Below are 6821 nucleotides of genomic sequence, written 5' to 3'. Positions count from 1 at the left end.
GGGAAGTTTAACTGTTCAACAAGGGACTCATAAACAACTATCACTAAAAAAAAAACACACAGCTGTGGATCATTCAGGTAACAACACAGTATTAAGAATCAAGGGGATGTAAACTTTTGAATGGGGCCTTTTTTTATAAATTCAACAATTATTTTTTCTTGTGGACTATATGTAAACATATTTTGTGTGAAATCTCTTATTTAGGTCAGTACTAAATAAACAATAACATGCATTTTGTACGATCAAATTGGTCAAATAATTAACATTTTGCAGATTCTGAAAGGGGGGTGTAAACTTTTGACCTCAACTGCATGCATGCTTGATTAACTAGTATGGCACACCTGCATAACAAATCCTCACTGCAAATAATGTTTGGTGAACCTGGTTTGCTTCTAAATGTAGAGGTGAAAGCAACACTTTGGTGTTCACATACATTTGAAAGTAAGCAGGAGAGAGAGACAGAGAGAGAGAGAGAGAGAGAGAGAGTGTGTGCTGGCAAGGGTGCCCCACTGTCCTGGCATTCACCCTTTGACTGAATGGTTAAAGGCATGGGTAGTTTGCCAATGTTGTGTCAAAGTTGTGCCAACATTTGTATCAGATGTAGGCCAACTGTGCCACTTATGGGTGGTTTCTGATGTCCGCTTCCAATCGGAGATCAAGAGGGCCAAATGAAATAAAACAGCTGTAATTAGCATCACTGTTAAAAGTTGGCTGTGTCGGTTCTACTACAAGGCCACAGAGCGTACCCTCATTTTATAATGTCAGATTTCAACCCTACAATCTGACAATATAAAACCTAAACCTAATGAAGCATAAAAATTAACTTTACTTAACTTTAACCTTAGTGGTGGATGTTTAATTCTTATTTTATTCTTACTATAAAAAATAAAACAAATTTAAAATATAACTACTTAAAATCTGCCTATATACAAGTGTAACCATTTTATTGTGCTGTTCTTTCACCATTTTGTAAATGTAAATGTGTTAACGGTAATCTTTGATTTCTTCTGAGGCTGTCACTGTTGGGCCTATTGATTCCCACCATGAGTCAACAGACATGCCACAGATGAGCCTTTCTCTCTCTCTTATTCTGTCTCTCTCGCTTCTTCATGCTTATTATACCAATTATCGGTAACAGAGAAACGTTTCACTTTTTTGACTCCCTGCTGTGTGATTTGAGCGAATCAATATCTCTGATCAGAGTTGCCTCTGCAGCATTCTTTATAGGGTGCAATCACATCTTGTAAAGAGGTTTGTCCTTCAGATATGTGAAACTAATCTGTGCCAGATATCACGCAGTATTGTGTTTTACGCTGTGGCGTTCAGCAAACATGGTAGTATGTTTGCATGAATGGCACTGATGTCTCTTTATAAAGCATGTGAACGTTACAGTGTGAGAGCACAATAAGCCGCTGTCTGCCGCACATGTCTCACTCTCAGTGCGCCTCGGCATTGTCTAATTACTCGGCACAATCACTGGAACTCATTGCCGTGTCTGACTTTAATGCTACAGACACAGGCCGAAAGTAGATTAAGCGGGCCCGACTCATACGAAAATTTCCCACATTTTGAGCGAGGCGCGACGGACAACGTCCGCGTGACCCGAACATCCAGTTGAGATTGAGCTCGGCATTCAGGCTCCGTTGTTTTCCCCGGTAATTTGATTGACAGGTTGTTTATCATGCAGCTGGGGCTGACACTTTCAAAGCTGGAGGGTGCACATGTGTTTGTGCGTGCATTGGGGGAATATCCAATCTGTCTAACTCGCCCCCCTCCACAGCAGCTGACCCCTCCGGGTCGTCACGACTTAAGTAAGAGTGAAGTTGCTTAAACAGAAGAGCTCTGGTCAGAGGGGCCTGGCCCGAACCCACAGCTGCACCGATCTCCTCTCGCGCTCAGGCCTGTCTGTGATCCTTTAAGAATCCATACATATTGATTCAGACTGATAATAAACAATTTGATTAGCCTTCTTCTATAGGCTGTCAGTCCAATCACTCTCAGCGAACCATCCGAGTGGAAGAGGAGGGGAGGGGAAGGAGGGAGATAGAGAGATAGAAAGCGAGCAAGAGAAAGCTGAAAAGGACGGATGGAAGGTACGGGGCCCAGGGGCGAGAAGAAGGGAGGGCAGAAAAAGGGATCCTGGTGTGATTAGGCGTCAGCGTTTGCTGAATTGGACAGGACAGCTGAGCTGCCTGGTTATTAACTCCCTCAGAAAATTCTCAGGCTCTCGCGAGCGCGCCTGAATACTGCCATCTGGATCGATAAGCAATCTCCGCTGTGTACTGAGCAACTGCACCTTTCATTTGTCTCAGGCGGTCCCTCTCTCTTACTCTTGCCCCCTCGCCATTGAACAGGTGTATTGTCCAGTGAAGAGGGAGGGAGAACGAAACTTCTCCTCCGCTCTTCCCATTTCTGTTTCTCTCTGGCCATCACTCAGATTTGGTCTTTCTTCTTTCCTCGCTCGCTCTCCTTTAGTCACTAGCTTGGGTCTCTATCACCACTAACATAATGACCCAGGGGGGGAGAAAATGCGAAGCCGTCGCTCCCCGGCACAGGCCGACGTTCGGAGGGGACGGTGAGCCTGCACTTGGTCAGGGGGGATGGGTTTGATGTTTGATGCCTGACAGGGGAGCAGATGTCATGACCGGGGCTCCACCTCAGCCCAGAAAGGACAAGCATTTGGCAGAAGCTATAGAGGGAAAAAATTAGAAAATGGGAATTGGACATGTTTCGCTAAACACGGAGGATGCCTTTAATAGGATGATCTAGCACACACACCTGTGTATGGACCATATCGCTCAGCAGTGCGTGGGTTTAATAGACCCTTAAACACTCATTTGCGTTTGCAAAATGGGATCTGTGCTTAGGTTGAAGCATCCGCACATATTGGCAATGTTGTACGGTTTTAGCTAATGTTTTGGCCGCGGCGGGAGGGAGAGAGCGTAAATGTGTGTGTTAGCATAGCGCTGCCTACGACGGCCTGTGTGTGTGGACTCCGAAGATGAATGTCCATACTGATTTTGTGTGCAGATTGAGCAGGCCTTGGGCTGATCACTTTGAGTGATTCTGCAGGCCATTGATTGGGTGGATGGATCTATTGATGAGTCAGGCAGCTGATGGGCAAGATGGGATGAACATTAGCCCGTCCTCTCACAGCACATATTTGCTTCACTAGTTCAGAGGCGCACAACACAATGGCACATGAGGAAAATCACAGAATATATGAGGAGAATGACTCACGTAGGTCTTATCTAAAAACATCTGTACAGGGAAATTGCACAATGATGATGAACATTTAGTGTAATGTTTACAATAAACAACTTATTTTAGCAATTGTATCAGTATTTGTCTGTGACTGATTTTTATTCACTAGTACTATGTAGTATATGATACATATTTTATCAGTTTATTATCAGTCCTATTGATCATCCTTTTCATTTGTTTGCTGGTTTTACAAATATTTAGCCAATTAAAAGTATTAACAAAAGCTCAAACTGGATCCTCAAACTGTCAAAAATAAAAAATTAACAAAATATGTATGTTTCCGACCTCATATAAAGCCACAATTTTGGTGTTTCTGATCAAAATACCAGGTTTCCGCCCTGCATATAATAACCTTGTAACAAAGTAAAATAAAAATAAACAGAAAAATAAATTGTACTCTGGTTAAGAATATTATTAATTACACATTAATTTGTGCAGCATTTTTGATACTGTGTAATGCCACAACAATGTCAGTAATCCCAAATAATTCTTGTGTAGCTATTATTCAGGGCTAAACTAGTCACTACATGTGGTTTCATACTGAGAAGAGAAAAAACAATGCTTAAATATAAAAAAGTAGCAACAGAACTAGACACACATGGTGGAAAATAAAACATGCAGAGATAATCAGGCTTTTTACAATTTATTATTTATGAGATGTAACCAAAGCAAGTTAGTTTGCATTTAAAGGATTACTTCACTTTCAAAATTCGAAAATAAATTTAGGTTTTTAAGCAAAACATTCCAGGATGTTTCTCTTCAATGGGCATCAACGGGGTTGAAGTTTCAAAGGGCTCAAGGAATAAGGGTCTTATCTAGCAAAATGATCAGTCATTTTTAAAAAAAATAAAAACGTATATACTTTTTGACTACAAATTCTCATCTTGCACTAGCTCGACTTTATGCATTACATAGTTACATTGGCCTGATGTAGGTGGAAGTACTGACCCAGTGTTCACAAAGCAAACGAGCAAAGAAAGTCAGACTCCCTTTACCAAAAAAGCTAAAACAACATTGGACAATTTTTAATATTAGAGGAGAAAATGAGAGGGAGTATTTCCTACCCTACCTTTTTGAACCAAAATACACAGATGAAGAACTAACCGCACGTGACCTTTCTTGATTATGTAATGTGTGAAGTTGCACATGCGCATCGCAGAGCTAGTGCAAGACAAGCATTTTGTGGTTAAAAAGTATATACATTTATTTTTTTAATGACATAGTTTCGCTGGATAAGACCCTTATTCCTCGGCTGGGATCATCTAGAGCCCTCTGAACCTGTTGGCCACCATTTAGGTCCACTATATGATGAACAATCCTGGAATGTTTTCCTCAAAAAATCTTAATTTCTTTTCGACCGAAGAAAGAAAGACATGAACATCTTGGATGTCATGGGGGTGAATAAATTATCAGAATTTTTTTTATTTTGGAGTGAACTGATCCTATAAGGTACAGTCATATTTTCACAGTAGCCATTCACTACTGTTTGTACTACAGGAATGCTAATTGTTCAAAAGTAAGTCACAACAGGAAAATTATAAATGTGTAGACACAACACACACACACACACACACACACACACACACACACACACACACACACACACACACACACACACACATATACACAAACAATATGCGCTAATAGACACAATACAAACAGCACTCTAATGTCTCAAGACAAAATAGGAAGAGTGAATCATGAATACACGTCTAATCAGTTCAAAGCTGCAGCTGTGTGGGTGTGTACATGGAAACACAGATTATGGCATATGGCTCCAAATTTCCCACATAATGATGGATAATGCCTTGTCCTCAGATATTTTTAGAAGGAATGTCATAGCTGCTGTAATAATAGTTACAAATAGAATGTGTGTACAGTAAATATAATTTAATCCCAAACACTGGAACTAGACTGACTGTAAATCAGTATTATTTAAAAAAAAAAAAGATTTTCTGTTTTGAACTTTCTTAAAAGCATTTTTTTTTTAAACGTTCCTCTTCTCCAACTATCAAACTAGGTGAATTTCCTGTTGATGTTTCACTGATGTAGACACTTTTCCCTAAGAGGCTTTTTTTATCATGTCTTTGTCTACTCTTCTTTTCAAGGTCATTTCCAACCTGGAATCTATAAACCTCCGAACAGGCAAAGTTATATGAATTCTTACTTTTTAATGAGCAAGTTAAAATATTTCCATCTCAGACCCACCGATTTAAAACGATCCCACAATCTACTGAGAGGAGAGGATGAAATTACTGTGCAATTACTGCTTTCTCTGTCTGTCTTTCTCACAGGCAATCGCACCCTGGGATGTGACATGCCGTTCTGTCGTCTTGCTCTTTGAAATTCCGACCGCTTGATATTGTTGGTGCCTGTCATTGCTAAGCTTTCAGATGATGCAATTGTGAAGGCTGAGTTGTTAGAAGTGATCCAAGAGCTGAAGTTTCAACAGTCTGTGTCTCCATTCTGCTATCAATAAATTCACTGTCACTGGATATTTCTTCATAAAGCCCAAGGCTCAGTAGGCTCAGTAAACAAATACAATGTTGGGAGTGTGACAGTGACGGTAATATGTGGCAAGGTGAGCTGCCTCCTGGAGGTGGTCACCTTTCACCACCTGTCATCCGCCCCTCATATCAAATACACACAAGCACTCACGTATGTTTTAGCTGCCGAAGCATCTCAGAGGTGCTAACATGCCCTAACCCTCCTAACTTCCCAGGAAGATGCATCTGACGCTTTTTAGATTCCCCTCCAGATGCGTCTCACTCTCTGCGGCATTGATACAAATGAGAAGGGACTGCATGCTGTTTGTCTGAATCTCTATTCTACCTGTTTGTGATCTATAATTAGTGTTCATGACACCTGCTGTCAAAAAGTAAACACGCAAGGCAAAGTTTAAAAGCGTACAGAGCAAAAAATGACCTCCAGTCAAACCCCACTTATCAAACAGACCACCCTAAGTGCCTTTAAAAATATTTGTGTGCTTAACTACAGAGTCTTGCTTCTGAAGATTTTGGTTGCGTTACATAAAACAAACAATATAATGATAATGTGGCGTATTCGCTCGCATTTAAGCACGCGGCGGAGAGGCCATAGATTATGTTCTCTCGGCTCCTTCTTGAGAAAGTGCATATGTAGGCATCATACAAATTAGAATTTATTTGATGACTTATGGATTTAAATTTGCAACAAATTTGATTGAGGATGATTCACCGGCTTGGAACCGGATCTATCCAGCCTTCTGCCCATTGTGTCCCTTGATTGATTTTTAAGTTAGCGGGAAGCAATCGGTAAGCACCACCCAATCAAGGCCTACGAACATAGCGCAGATTAGACAATTTGTGGTAATCAATGAAAATATTCCATGATTTGCTAGCACTCAATCGGCACCGTAAATCAAGACCGTAATGCCTGGGTTAGTTAGCGATAAAACAAGAGCCCCTGACAGGACAAACTATAATGGATGAATTAGAAGGGCAGGTCAGGAAGTGGGGGGTGTAATAAGGCTGATATACAGGCTTCATATACCCACCAGAACCCCGCGCCCGCACCAG

This window comes from Garra rufa, chromosome 3, assembly GCF_049309525.1.
Source record: "Garra rufa chromosome 3, GarRuf1.0, whole genome shotgun sequence".
NCBI lineage: Eukaryota > Metazoa > Chordata > Actinopteri > Cypriniformes > Cyprinidae > Garra > Garra rufa.
This window is presented reverse-complemented; position numbering follows the sequence as displayed.